Genomic DNA, 14,744 nt, shown 5'->3' with positions numbered 1-14,744 from the left:
TACAGGCATGGTAAGGTCAAGGCTCCTCGATTGCAATTGTATAAGCATTTTAATGTCTTTAAATCAGAGGCCAGGTGCCAAACAACTTGAAAGGTGCCTCTGTCTCCAACAGTAAGAGTCCTTTGCCCTCGCATCTGCCCACTAATAAGATCAGGAATGGGAGTTTGTCGGAAGACCCATTCCAAGACATCATGGTCCTTGGTTAAAACCTACACCAAATCAAAATAATACATCTATTAGATTGAATGTATAAACCACACTGTATTCACAAGAAAATGACCTGGCAATACATACAAGAAAGCGACCGAGCCACCATAGATTCATTTCTGATTGTACTGAGAAGTACAGTGGATCATTCTTGGGCAATTTTTCCATTGCTCTATCCATCGATGTTATGGCTACTCTTTCCATCTTCTTATCATTCAGGATCTCACACTTGTCCGTCTTCTGAACAAAGTTGAGAACACCGTTTGTTTCAGCATGTGTGATTGAGAGCGGAATTTAGGAGACGGCAAGTGCTTAAAAATAGCTAAAAATTATGAAGATCAAGGGAAAAATATTCACTGTCAAAGGCGGCGGCTCGATCTAGGACGATTTTAAGCGCCAAAGTGCTTTAAAGGCGCCCGAGCGACACTTGTTGATTTTTCATAATTTTTCAGACAGTCATGCGGGTTGACACAAGCTACTGGCCAATGCGGGATGCTAAGCCGGACGCCCAGGATTTTTCAGAGCTCGATTTCGAGTCCGGATGGGGGAAAGGCCACAAACCGGTCAAGATTTGAAAAGGTGGACTTATTTTTGGCCAAAGTGGGCATGACCTTTGGGGCCCAAAATTTAATGTCACATGAAAGTTTGGGAGAGGATGGATGAAACAAATCGTGGAGAAGATCAACGCCAGGATGCGCCGAAAAATGCGCCATGATCTTGATGGAGGCAACATGCCTGCTGCACACAACCCCCCCGAGTGATCATTGGCAGTGAATCCCCTCCGTATGCAGACTCTATCGCCGCCCTTCGCCCGTGGAATGATGGCCTGGTTTGAAATTTCTGATTCTAGTCTTTCTCTCTCCTTCCTCTCTCTCTTCTAAGAGGCAGTTCATGTGTGGGAAGGAGCAATGAAGAAAGAATGATGGAGACTTGTCCGACATGGACCGGATTGCTACACGGGCTGAGAATGGTGATTTGTGATGTTGCTGGACATGAAGTGTTGCTGTTTTCCAAATCTACAGCCATGGACACAAAACCCGAAACACGCGTTTAAGCGGTAAACCAAAAAATTACAAAGAAAATTTAGTGTTTTATGCTTTTGATTGATGGAATGCCGTTCATATGGACTAAGATTTGATTATGCTGCTGATTCTTCTGAGTTCTTACTGTTTATAACCAGAAATTATGAAAAACATGCATTTCATGGCCCGAAATAATGTCAAGAAACCCGAAAATGCATGAAAAATGGGGAAAAACAAGGGTTTTGGGTATATAAATGGGGAAAACCGTCGATACACATCAACTAATCTTTCAATTTTGTTGCAAATGAACTAAGGGCCACAGCCCACAAACTGGTTTTCATTTTCAGCAATTTAAAAAATACAAGAAAATGAAGAAAATGGGGAAAAATGATAAAAAACCTTGAAAAATAGGGGAAAAATACATTTGAGGCTACGAAAAATATAGAAAAATAGGATTTATGTTTGTTGATGTATAGCAAGGCTGGGGCATGAAGTTATGCTTCAGTTCAGCCTTGTTTATATGTTTTAGTGCGTGTTTCCTTCCTTTCTCCACATAAAATGACAAGGAAACCCTGAAAGAAATGAATGCAATGATGCACTATCAACGGGGAAGGGTAGAGTTGTGGAAAAAATGGTTAAATGTCATTGAGCATGAGAAATAATTTGCTGATTTTATATGCATTGCATCTAGGACGGAATAATAATGATAAAAATTAAAACCTAGTAGCACGAAGATCACTTCAGTGCTAGGTGTTGCAACGAAGCACAAAGCGGTTAGAAAGAAAAGCATGAAAGAGATGTTTTGCACTTGCACGCTGCTGGTTTTCAAAATGTTTGAGCACTAGGCATCCACCTCTTTGCATGATCATTTAGAGGAAATTAAAAGTATCAGAGTTAGCTCCTGGATATGCATAGCAATTGTTTTCAGTAGGCCTGTGACCCACCGTTGAGAGTGTGAGGTTCCTATGCTGTAGGCTAGTCGTGGGATCCTAAAGGGGAAGTTAAGTAAGGACAATGGTACATTCCTGGATACGTTTATTTGGTACCTTGAGTGACGTTTGTGCGAAATGTCTAAATGTTGAGCGGCGCATCGAGGGGCCAATCCCCAAGGTGTAGGAGAGTCGCAGAGGGTTGATGGCATTCAGCCGTAGGAGGAACCCCATGTGTAAGTGATTCGAGCCTTTTGGCTATGTGAAAGGGACTCCCTCTGAGGAGCAATATTGGGTTAGGATCAGTTGGACTACAACGTATTACAAACGCAATGTTTAGGAAGGCAGAGATTTTGATAGACGCTCCTGGCTGCGAGGCCGAGGGGTTGTCTTGCGCATAGTGACGAGGTCCGGCTAGTGCATGAGCCAGTGCCGGCCCGTTTTTAGGTCCATCAGTGGTGCGTCTGCCGGGAGCCGCTTAAAAGTGGCGGTTCTCGAATCCTGGTTTTCTAGGGACCAACTAGCAGTTTATGCCAAAGGATACTGAGATCGATCCGTTATTTATTGATAAGCATCGTCTAGCAGAAATCCAAAAGCAGGAAAGAGACGAGAGAGCTAGGCGACGTGCTGAAATCTTTAGGAGATATTCCCCTAAGCGTAGCGGTGCTGAACCCTTACGAGGGAGTGGATCTAGTGGTCTTAGGACCCCAAGTAGTAAGTTAGGAGAAGGTGGAAGCTCTAGTGCTCCCCTTCCTGCCATAAGCCAGTCCACGTCAATTGCGGGAGGTGTAACCCCACCGTTCCCTATTCCTAGTGCAAATCCAATCCACGTCATGGCGCAGCCTATTGCAATCCCAGCAGGAACGACGGATTTGCCGGCTCTAGGTTATCCGCTACCCATTTTTAATGGGCTAGTTGAGGAAGATGCGGAACTCCACATTAGGGAGTTTCAAAAGCTGATGTTTAATTGTCGCATTCAAGAAGAAGGGCATTTAATGATGTTCTTCAATATGACTCTCAAAGGAAGAGCCGCTATATGGTATCATGGTTTAGAAGCCGGAACCATATTGAACATTGATGCATTTTATGGAGCTTTTCGAAGGGAGTTTGCCCCTGAAAGGGGTGGGCAATATTGGTTGCGTGTACTCAACGTGACCCGCCAAGATCCACACGAGGATATTCGTGCTTATGCGAAGAAGATAAAAGAGGTCTTCCGTAAGTTGGACACCTCTATTCCTATCCCCGCAGCTGCCCAATTGCAATATTTCCTACATGGGTTGGACTTCAATATCCAATTGCAGTTGAGTAGTGTCCCCTTGGGGGATATAGATACTGCCATTACACGAGCACAAGAGGTGGAATCCCGACTACAAGCAGCCTATGCTTCTCGCGGCAATTCGAATATGGGTTTAGTATTGGGAAACAATGTGGCAATGGCCAATGGCAGTAGTGGCCAAGGGATAGCGATGGCTAACCCTAATGGGAGAGGAAACATGATGCAGAATGTTCCTTTATTACCAGCTCCCCCTAGCATATCGATGCCTACGGGCAGCCAAATGGCTCCAAGTGGTGGAGGCCAGGCGGTCAATTCTAATACCATGCCTCTAGCTCAATAGCCTGTGCCTAATCGGATTGTTAGGCCGATGGAGCGACATGGTAATGACCAAGGCTATGAGTCGAGTTCTTCCAATGTTCTCGGCGAGGTTAAGGACATGATGAAGCATTATACCGACATGATTACAGAGCAGTATCGACAAATAGCTGTTGATGTCAACTTCCTTAAAAAACAACAAAATTTGATAGGAAGTAGATACCCAGAAGAGGGTGCGCCGTCGAGGTTTAGTTGCAAATGGTGTGGCGGGCAGCACTATCCAAGAAATTGCCCAAATGTTAAGTGCGATATTTGTGGAAAATCCGGCCATCTAGCGGCTACTTGCTGGAGTAAGATCAGTTCTCTCCAGCGGGGTAGTCGGCAACCAGGGCCTGTTAATCATCGTGCTCAAGGAAATGATTCCCAGCCAGAAAATGGGCCTAAACAAATACTTCAACGACCAAAGACTACAGTGGAAGAGCTACCAAGTGGTAGTGGGGTTAGTTTTATTGAGGCTGTACGCGTTAATGATGCTGAAACCTCTAATCTACGAGCTGTCCTTACAAGAGGTAAAAAGGGTAGAGAAGCCGACATGGATAAGCCTGTCGACGGAAACCCTAAACAAGGCGACAAAGGAACGCAAGTTTTGGATCCTGCCCTAGAAGGGGGACCTTTGAAGCCCGTAGAGAGTAAAGCCGATAAGGAAGCACCAAAGAAGAAGGTGAAAGTTAAGAAAGAGGCAATAAAGCCAGTTCAGCGACCTAAAGAGCGGATGGTTTGGCGTGAAAAGCGAGCTCTATCGAACTATCATGAATTCGATTTGGCGAGCTCTCTTTGCGAAGTCAAGCCGGATGTGAATCTTCTACAGCTTATTAAGCTTTCCCCAGGAGTGCGTAAGGAATTTAGAAAGATCCTACGTACCGGGTACATCGTAGAACCTTTGGGTATTGCGCGAGTTGGTGATGACTGGTTTGAGCATGCTGAGAAGCATTGCCCAAGGGTTGCAGCTTATGTCGATGGGATATTAGTAGATTATGCCATTGTCGACACAGGATCATCTGTTAACATTATGAGTTCTGAACTGATGGAAAGGTTGGGCCTTGCGATCCAAAAAGATACCTCCACAATTCTCAGAATGGCAGATGACAGTTTGAGACAGCCAGAAGGCTGCATTACTAAGGTCCATGTCACTGTTGCAAATGTAGAATGCCTGTTGGACTTTAGGGTGATTCGTTTTGCAGGGCGGCCAAGTTACCAAGTATTACTTGGACGACCTTGGATCTTGCAAGCAGATTGCCAAGTGGATATACCTGCCGGTCGATTAATATTCGGCAGAGGTGCCCAGCGTGTGGTGGTTGATGCTTATCCTGAGTCCCCGCAGAGTGAGAGAGCTCCTCTATCTTCTACAGAATTGGAGACATTAGAAGATTTATCTGCTAGTGAGACATCATCGAGTGATGAGTCCAAAGAGGGATCCACCACGGAGGACATCTATCAGATCACTTTGAACGAGCCGATAGAGGCCCAAGATCGTATAAGAGATGCAGATGTTATCGAGCTAGACCTTGGTACGCTTGATGATTCGCGGCCAATCAAATTAGGGTCCATGCTCAGCACAACAGAAAGGGAGGACTATGTGGCCTTGATCCAGGAATTCCGTGATATTTTTGCCTGGAGTTATGATGAGTTGAGAGGCATTCCTCCTAGTCTTGCTGTTCATACAATTCCGTTGAAAGAGGGCAGTCGTCCTGTACGACAGAAAGTAAGGCGTATGCCTTTCGAATTGAGGGACGGGCTGTTTGAGGAGTTAGAGAAGCTTCGAAAAGCGGGTTTGATTTTTCCTGTGCAACACACGGAATGGTGTTCGCCAGTTGTGATTAGAAAGAAGAAGAATAATCAGATCCGTTTATGTGTAGACTTTAGGGAGCTGAATAAGCAGACGGTTAAGGACTACTACCCATTGCCATTTATTGACCAGATTTTGGATCAATTAGCGGGTAGTGAGATATATTCGTTTATGGATTGCTTTGCAGGATATAACCAAATGGCAATTGCAGAAGAGGACAAGTTGAAAACAACTTTTATCACTGTATTTGGTACTTTTGCGTACCATGTGATGGCCTTTGGTTTATGCAATGCGCCTGGTTCGTGGCAACGAACAGCAGATAAGACATTCGGTGACATATCCCCGGAAGAGTTGAGGGTGTTTATTGATGACTTAGGGGCCGCCACCGTGAGAGAAAGGCAGTTGATTATTTTGAGAAAATGCTTTGAGCGCTGTAGACAATTTTGCATCGCCCTAAACCCACGGAAGTGTGCTTTTGGAGTACCTTATGGGCTATTGTTGGGCCATGTGGTCAGTTCGGTAGGAATTGCGACAGACCCCGAGAAGGTGAAAGTTATAGTTGCCATGGGTCCACCACGCACTCCGAAAGAAGTTCATAGCTTTCTGTCTTCGGTTGGTTACTACCGTAGATTCATTAACGCCTTAGCAGAAAGAACATTGCCACTTACAAATTTATTGTCCTTTAGCTGTTCGTTTGTGTGGGGTGACCCTTGTAAGGTAGCATTCGAGGATGTGAAACAAGAGCTAGCAAGAGCGCCCGTTTTAAAAGCACCTAAAAGAGGTGAGGTGTTCTATATATTTTCGGCAGCCACCATGTATAGTATCAGCTGCTGTTTAGCCCAAATTTGGGAAGAGAAGTGGTACCACCCAATTGCTTTTGCTAGCCGGAAGCTGGGGGTATCCGAAATCAATTACACCTACATGGAGAAGCTGTGTCTAGCGATGGTCTTTGGGACCAAGAAGTTCAGGCATTACATTCTCTATGAGAAAGTCGTGCTTTATACGAAGGCGGAGGGACTTCGATTATTGATGAATAAGTTACATCCGCCTGATTGGTTAGCGAAGTGGTTGATCACTTTGCAGGAATTTGATTATGAAATCAAGAGTAAGCCACCGAGGTTGCAAGGCATCGTGGAATGTCTAGTGGACTTTGGGGAGCCGAAAGAATCTGTGGCTGAAGGTAGTGACATAGAGATGATATTTAAAATAGATACGGCATCTATTCCCTCCTGGTATGCTGCAATAACGCATTATTTATCAACGGGAGAGGTGGGATCCGAATTATCTAAGGCTGAGAAAAGGAAAATTAAGCAGCAAGCGTTAAAGTTTACCTTGATCGCAGGTACATTATATCGGCAAGGGGTTGATGACATCTATCGCAGATGTGTGATGCCTGACGAGGTGCCATTCATTTTGGAAGAGTGCCATGATTCTGCTTGCGGTGGCCATTTTGCTGGACGACTTACAGCACAGAAGGCTTTGAGAGCAGGTTATTGGTGGCCTGCCATCTTCCAGGATGCGTTTGCGTATGTTAAGAGATGCGATATTTGCCAACGACATGATAGTCGAGAGAATAGGAAACGACCACTCACCCCTATTATGGTGATACTTCCATTTGAGAAGTGGGGAATAGACTTCGTGGGTCCTATTACTCCGTCATCGACTACGCAAAAGCGTTACATCATTGTAGCAACTGACTACTTCACAAAGTGGTCAGAAGCACGTGCAACAAGGAAAGATGATGCTAAAGAAACTGCTAGTTTCATTTTAGAGCAGATAATATGCCGGTTTGGTCCGCCGAAAGAATTAGTGTCGGACCGCGGAACCCATTTCCTGAATAAGGTGATTAAAGGTTTGACAGAGATGTGGAACATCAAGCATAACAAGACAACCCCATATAATCCGCAAGCCAATGGTCAGGTTGAAAGCACCAACAAGCAGCTTGTGGGCATCCTGTCCAAAATTGTGTCGGAAAAGAAACGCGATTGGGATAAAAAGTTATACGTGGCAGTGTGGGCTTATAATACGACTTTCAAACGAGCCACTGGCCATACCCCGTTCAAGTTAGTATATGGGGAGGAGTGTGTCTTGCCTTTAGAGATTGAGCTGCCGACCATTCGGTTTGCCATCAATCATTCTTTGAGCGATGAAGACGCTCTTTTTGAGCGCTTGACGACACTGGCACATTTAGATGAGCTTAAGTTGCAGAGCTTATTGCACCAAGAAGTGGCGAAGCGCCGAATGAAGAAGCTACACGACCTCAAAGCCAAGAAATACACCTTCAAGAAAGGACAGCTTGTTCTGTATTATGATGCACGACGTGAATTATTCCCAGGCAAGCTAGAACCCAAATGGGATGGGCCCTATAAGATCGTTAGAATAGGAAAGAATAAATCCACAGTTTTGTTAGCTGACCTTGAGGGGATAGAATTTAAAAATAAGGTTAATCTTAATAAGATTAAACCTTATTACTTCTGATTGCACTAATGCTATGACTGCCTTGCAGGTCTAGGTAAGATTGATCAAACATCTGCAAGGAGATCGTGATAGAGGTTGATGGGTCGTCTGATCCCTTATTTAGAACACCCATATTTGGAACAGAGATATCATCAGGGAAAGCTCATTTGGTGGAGCAAAGGATACACGGTGATTGAGCAAGAAGGCGGGACATTCATTTGGGAAATCAAGGTCTTCTGCCATCACTGCCTACAAATTTTGACGAGCATCCCTGTTGAATTCAATGATGATGGAGGGATGGAGCCTACAGTCCACCCGTTGAATATGCTGAATTTCGATTACCATAATTACGAGTAGAGTTCAGGATGGTAGGATATGTAAACCCTTTATGGACGTACACCTTGTATTTTGATGGGGCGTCCAGGGGTGCATGCAAAAAAGGAAGTGTAGGAGTTGTCATCCGAGACCCCCGATGACGCATTGTCATGAAGTTAGCTGCTTATCTCGGGGTGAATTTTACCAATAATATGGCAGAATACAAAGCCCTGATAATGGGTTTGAATATTGCAAAGAAGGGTGGTATCCGCCAGTTGTTGGTGAAAGGGGACTCTCAGTTGGTTTTAAATCAACTCAATGGGACGTACATGGTGCGGAACCCGATCCTTTGTATGTACCATCACACTGCCATAGCCCTGCTAGACGAATTCGATAGAGTGTCTTTTCAGCTGATTCCACGGAATTGGAATCAGTTTGCCGATTCATTGGCTAATCTTGCGTATGAAGAGGACCTCTTCTTTAATTGTGGCCCTTGTCCCGATATATCTATTGATGGTGAGACAGGACCTGGTCGTTTGTGGGGTATGCTTTCTGAACATGCCCTCTTTGGCAGACGATGGTTGATTTGGGTGATGCAAAGGGTAAGCGAGACTCATCTACCTTTATTATCTCAGACCCACAGACTGATTCGACGACATGTGATGCGCACACCTCTTGCGATATACGCAGGAGGGATAGGTCATAATTTAATGCACCTAGTTTAGGGCTACGAGCCTCTGTTCCCCTGGGAATAGTATGCTTTGATGTCTATCATGGTTGTTTCCAGGTGGATGTTCTGCATAGTATTGTTTGATTTCATTAGGCCAAGAGGGCCGATTCAGTTTTGTGGCAAAGTCATGTCTGATTTCATTAGGCCAAGAGGGCCATTTCCCTGTCTAGTGCGGGTGCGTTTAATTGGGTTTTTGTTTAGTGTTGTGCTGGACAGGTTTCGTGGTTCGTGGAATTTGGTGGAGCCTTTGCTGCGATGGAAGCTTCTTGTGGCCACTCCAGGTGATATTTCTCCTTTACGAGTACCTTTCTTTCCTATTATACGTGTATTTGTACTTGTTGAGGGGATACTTTTTGTTGGGGACCGGCGACCAAGGCATGAAGTCCCAAGTTTAGGTTAAGTATGTTTGAGGGAGGTCGGAGTAGTCATTGCCTCCTGTAAAGACATTGTTAGACATTGAAAGACCTGTTTGAGAAGGAAGTCCTAGTGGCCCTGTTCTGCTAACCTGCTAGGCAACCGTTCTAGGAGTTCTTGTTAGTAGTGAGGCAGTTAGAAAAGCCTGCCAGAAGATAATAATGATGATGCCAAGAAACCCTGAACATCCCAAAAGATGAATATAAATACGAAGGTGTGTAAAAAGGGGTTCTAACCCCTCTCAAAGAAAAGCAAAGAAAAGAAAAGAAATGAAAATATATAAGCAGTTGATCATTGCCTTGCGAAGGCCTGGTAGGTTCCTGGGGACGAGTCAGACCCGGGGCCGATACTTTGTCTTCCTAGGGGTGGCTTCTTGCTGGAAAAATAATACCAAAACAAGGAAGGTTGGAGCGAAAATAAAAGTGAGCGTTAGAAAAGGATTAAGTGTCGCCTTGCGAGGGCTTGGTAGGTTCTTGGGTGCCGAGACAGGTCCTGAGGCCGATGCCCTGTTCTCCTTGGGTCACTACGCTCAGCTCCCTCCTTTTTACATGCCCAAGTATGTCAATAAAATAAAAACCCTAAAAGAAGAACTGTACTGAAAGAAAATATCATTTGCTCAGGCTATAGGAGTCCTCGCCTTGTAGGAGCTCCTAGTTGCGTTGTCTTTAGTTGGTCAGTAGTTCAGACTACCACTTAGGGCAACCTCTTTGGCAGTTCTTTTTAGTTTGGCTGTGTTGGAGCAGCTGGTTAGTGACTCACTTCGGATCTTCTATTAGATGATGCTAGGCCTATTCCTTGTGGATGTCATGCCTTGGTTCTGTCCAGGGGTAGGGGGAGCATTGTGCTGAGTTTTATGATGATAATTGTTTTGTATCAGTTTGATGCTTCTTTGGTTGTTTATGTGCAGATATGTTCGTGGATTCGACGGGCTGAGTCGCCCTATCCCGTGGTCGCCAATGAGAGCAGAATTTAGGAGACAGCAAGTGCTTAAAAATAGCTAAAAATTATGAAGATCAAGGGAAAAATATTCACTGTCAAAGGCGGCGGCTCGATCTAGGACGATTTTAAGCGCCAAAGTGCTTTAAAGGCGCCCGAGCGACACTTGTTGATTTTTCATAATTTTTCAGACAGTCATGCGGGTTGACACAAGCTACTGGCCAATGCGGGATGCTAAGCCGGACGCCCAGGATTTTTCAGAGCTCGATTCCGAGTCCGGACGGGGGAAAGGCCACAAACCGGTCAAGATTTGAAAAGGTGGACTTATTTTTGGCCAAAGTGGGCATGACCTTTGGGGCCCAAAATTTAATGTCACATGAAATTTTGGGAGAGGATGGATGAAACAAATCGTGGAGAAGATCAACGCCAGGATGCACCGAAAAATGCGCCATGATCTTGATGGAGGCAACATGCCTGCTGCACACAACCCCCCCGAGTGATCATTGGCAGTGAATCCCCTCCGTATGCAAACTCTATCGCCGCCCTTCGCCCGTGGAATGATGGCCTGGTTTGAAATTTCTGATTCTAGTCTTTCTCTCTCCTTCCTCTCTCTCTTCTAAGAGGCAGTTCATGTGTGGGAAGGAGCAATGAAGAAAGAATGATGGAGACTTGTCCGGCATGGACCGGATTGCTACACGGGCTGAGAATGGTGATTTGTGATGTTGCTGGACATGAAGTGTTGCTGTTTTCCAAATCTACAGCCATGGACACAAAACCCGAAACACGCATTTAAGCGGTAAACCAAAAAATTACAAAGAAAATTTAGTGTTTTATGCTTTTGATTGATGGAATGCCGTTCATATGGACTAAGATTTGATTATGCTGCTGATTCTTCTGAGTTCTTACTGTTTATAACCAGAAATTATGAAAAACATGCATTTCATGGCCCGAAATAATGTCAAGAAACCCGAAAATGCATGAAAAATGGGAAAAAACAAGGGTTTTGGGTATATAAATGGGGAAAACCGTCGATACACATCAACTAATCTTTCAATTTTGTTGCAAATGAACTAAGGGCCACAGCCCACAAACTGGTTTTTATTTTCAGCAATTTAAAAAATACAAGAAAATGAAGAAAATGGGGAAAAATGATAAAAAACCCTTGAAAAATAGGGGAAAAATACATTTGAGGCTACGAAAAATATAGAAAAATAGGATTTATGTTTGTTGATGTATAGCAAGGCTGGGGCATGAAGTTATGCTTCAGTTCAGCCTTGTTTATATGTTTTAGTGCGTGTTTCCTTCCTTTCTCCACATAAAATGACAAGGAAACCCTGAAAGAAATGAATGCAATGATGCACTATCAACGGGGAAGGGTAGAGTTGTGGAAAAAATGGTTAAATGTCATTGAGCATGAGAAATAATTTGCTGATTTTATATGCATTGCATCTAGGACGGAATAATAATGATAAAAATTAAAACCTAGTAGCACGAAGATCACTTCGGTGCTAGGTGTTGCAACGAAGCACAAAGCGATTAGAAAGAAAAGCATGAAAGAGATGTTTTGCACTTGCACGCTGCTGGTTTTCAAAATGTTTGAGCACTAGGCATCCACCTCTTTGCATGATCATTTAGAGGAAATTAAAAGTATCAGAGTTAGCTCCTGGATATGCATAGCAATTGTTTTCAGTAGGCCTGTGACCCACCGTTGAGAGTGTGAGGTTCCTATGCTGTAGGCTAGTCGTGGGATCCTAAAGGGGAAGTTAAGTAAGGACAATGGTACATTCCTGGATACGTTTATTTGGTACCTTGAGTGACGTTTGTGCGAAATGTCTAAATGTTGAGCGGCGCATCGAGGGGCCAATCCTCAAGGTGTAGGAGAGTCGCAGAGGGTTGATGGCATTCAGCCGTAGGAGGAACCCCATGTGTAAGTGATTCGAGCCTTTTGGCTATGTGAAAGGGACTCCCTCTGAGGAGCAATATTGGGTTAGGATCAGTTGGACTACAAAGTATTACAAACGCAATGTTTAGGAAGGCAGAGATTTTGATAGACGCTCCTGGCCGCGAGGCCGAGGGGTTGTCTTGCGCATAGTGACGAGGTCCGGCTAGTGCATGAGCCAGTGCAGGCCCGTTTTTAGGTCCATCAGTGATATTGTAAAACTCAACCATCCTTCGCTGCACAATAGCTCCAACTCCATGAAGATGTTGTTGTGTTCATCATATTTGACAGTGCCTTGTTTCCCTTTGTATTCATTTGTAATGTGGTACGGGGATCCAACATAGTCGTTTTGCTTCTCGTTAAGTCTCTTCTGAAGCTTCCAAACATTTGTAGTGGTTGGTAGAAGTTTTGGAGTGATTCCTTTAGCTTTGAATGCAGACTTGACAGTCTTATGTGAGAAGGCATATCCTTTCTAACTAATACCACTTTCATCCATAGCGCTCTGTACATTCTCAGTGGATATGGTGTTGTTGGTAATAAACTGATCCACCACCTCCCTCTGCACAACCTTAAATTTCTTCTCTTGCAGTAGTTCCTTTGCAACCTTCGAGCTAATCAGAGGTTTCATCTGCATTTCTGGGTTGCTATTTGGGTTGATATTCTCCTTGTCGGGCTGCAATACAACCCTGCATGTAGAACCCCAGTGTTAATGTATGGAGGATCTAGAGGGAAGAAGGCACATAGAAATCAGAGGGCACATAAGAGCAAGAGAGTACATAGAATCAGAATGCTTACCTGATTGCTTTGATCCTTTTCTTGAGTCCTCCTGAATTAACCTTAAGATCCTCTACGTTTTGCAACTTTCTTTTCCTTTGTCGAGGTCCAGTAGATGTTTTCTTCATTTTGTATTGTTCAAATTGTTTTTGTAGTTTGTTGATCTCCTGTTCCTGGTGCTTGAGCTTTTCTTCTTGCAACTTGCAAAGGTCTCTAAGGTGACAAAGATGGGTATTTTGAACCTGGAACATCTCTTTCTCAACTGTAGGGGTTACTGAAATTGATTTGCAGTAGCCCAACAAACCTTTCTATCCATCTCCAACAAACCTGAGAAGTGATGTTGGGCTTGAGAAAGGTGGTTGACTGCAAGTTTGAGGATCATGTGGGTAAATAGATCCATCACACCATATATCCACATTCTTGGCTCCAGAACATCTTAGAGCATTCCTTTCATTTGCTGATACAAAGTTGCCACCACGACATTTTTGCATTGGAGCATAACTAGGTTCAAGGTCAATATGAAGATGGTACTTGGCATTGTCAACATGGACATGGGAGTCCGCCATCGCTAATGGAGGTAACAACAGCCCATTAGACTGCTATTACCAACAAAAGGAAAAGCTCAGTAGATCACCATTGCCAGGAGGGCGGGAGGGATTAGAGGGGTTTAGTGGAGGGCAGGGTGAAGAGGACAAGTGGGACTTTCCCAACTACAGATGGCATTGAATGTAGAGGGGTAGCATAGTATATGGTATTGAAGGTTTATAGTGCTCTTACTCCCTAAAGATTCTTGACTTTAAATTTTCCAGTCATCAGTGTGGGTTGTCGTTATCCACAAAAGGTGTTACTAACTTTCTCAGGTGGCTAGTTAAACACACCTATTTTATACCAAAAAATGAAGATTTTGGTATTTTTCTAGAGAGATAATGATGCAAATACCCATTTTCTTACAAGGCCCTCCTTTAGAGGTCATATGGCTAAATTACAACCTCTAAAATCATGCAATCAGCCACAAAAGGTATCAAAGTATCATGTTTAAGACCCTATTTTCACTCTTATCTCATTAAAAAGTAAAATAATTTACTTGCCCATCCAAATGAGTAATTTGTTTTCCTAACTACATAAAGAATTAAGTCACAAGTTCATTTCGAAGTGAACCTCGCTGCCATCCTTGAATAGTGTTGTTGTTGTGTCAGGGCAAGATGCAAAGTTGTGGGTCACAAAAAAACTTTCATTTAGAAAGATGTTGTGCATCAACAAGAAACACTCAAATGTGAGCATTTATTTCAAGGGCACCAAGTGTTGATCATAGCATCAATTCTATAATACAAGATGGTGTTAATGTAATCTCATGTTTGTGGGCCATTATATAAGATAATCTCCACATATAAACTATGTTAGAAAACAAGATACATTAGGTTACAGTTGTTAGTAGAGAAATTATATAACTTTTGACACTCTTCAAACATTGATAGTGTTATGTTAACCCCAACACGAAGAAAGCAAACTGAAATAAAATAGACATAGGGCAAAGACAGAAAAAAGGTAGCCCCTGACTGAAGAAAGAAGGGGAGAAAAGGGAAA

The sequence above is a fragment of the Lygodium microphyllum genome, chromosome 3 (assembly GCF_053477565.2).
Source record: "Lygodium microphyllum isolate KBCC chromosome 3, Lygodium_microphyllum_v1.1.10, whole genome shotgun sequence".
Taxonomy (NCBI): Eukaryota; Viridiplantae; Streptophyta; class Polypodiopsida; order Schizaeales; family Lygodiaceae; genus Lygodium; species Lygodium microphyllum.
The sequence above is the reverse complement of the archived record's forward strand: the minus strand, read 5'-3'. Positions refer to the sequence as shown.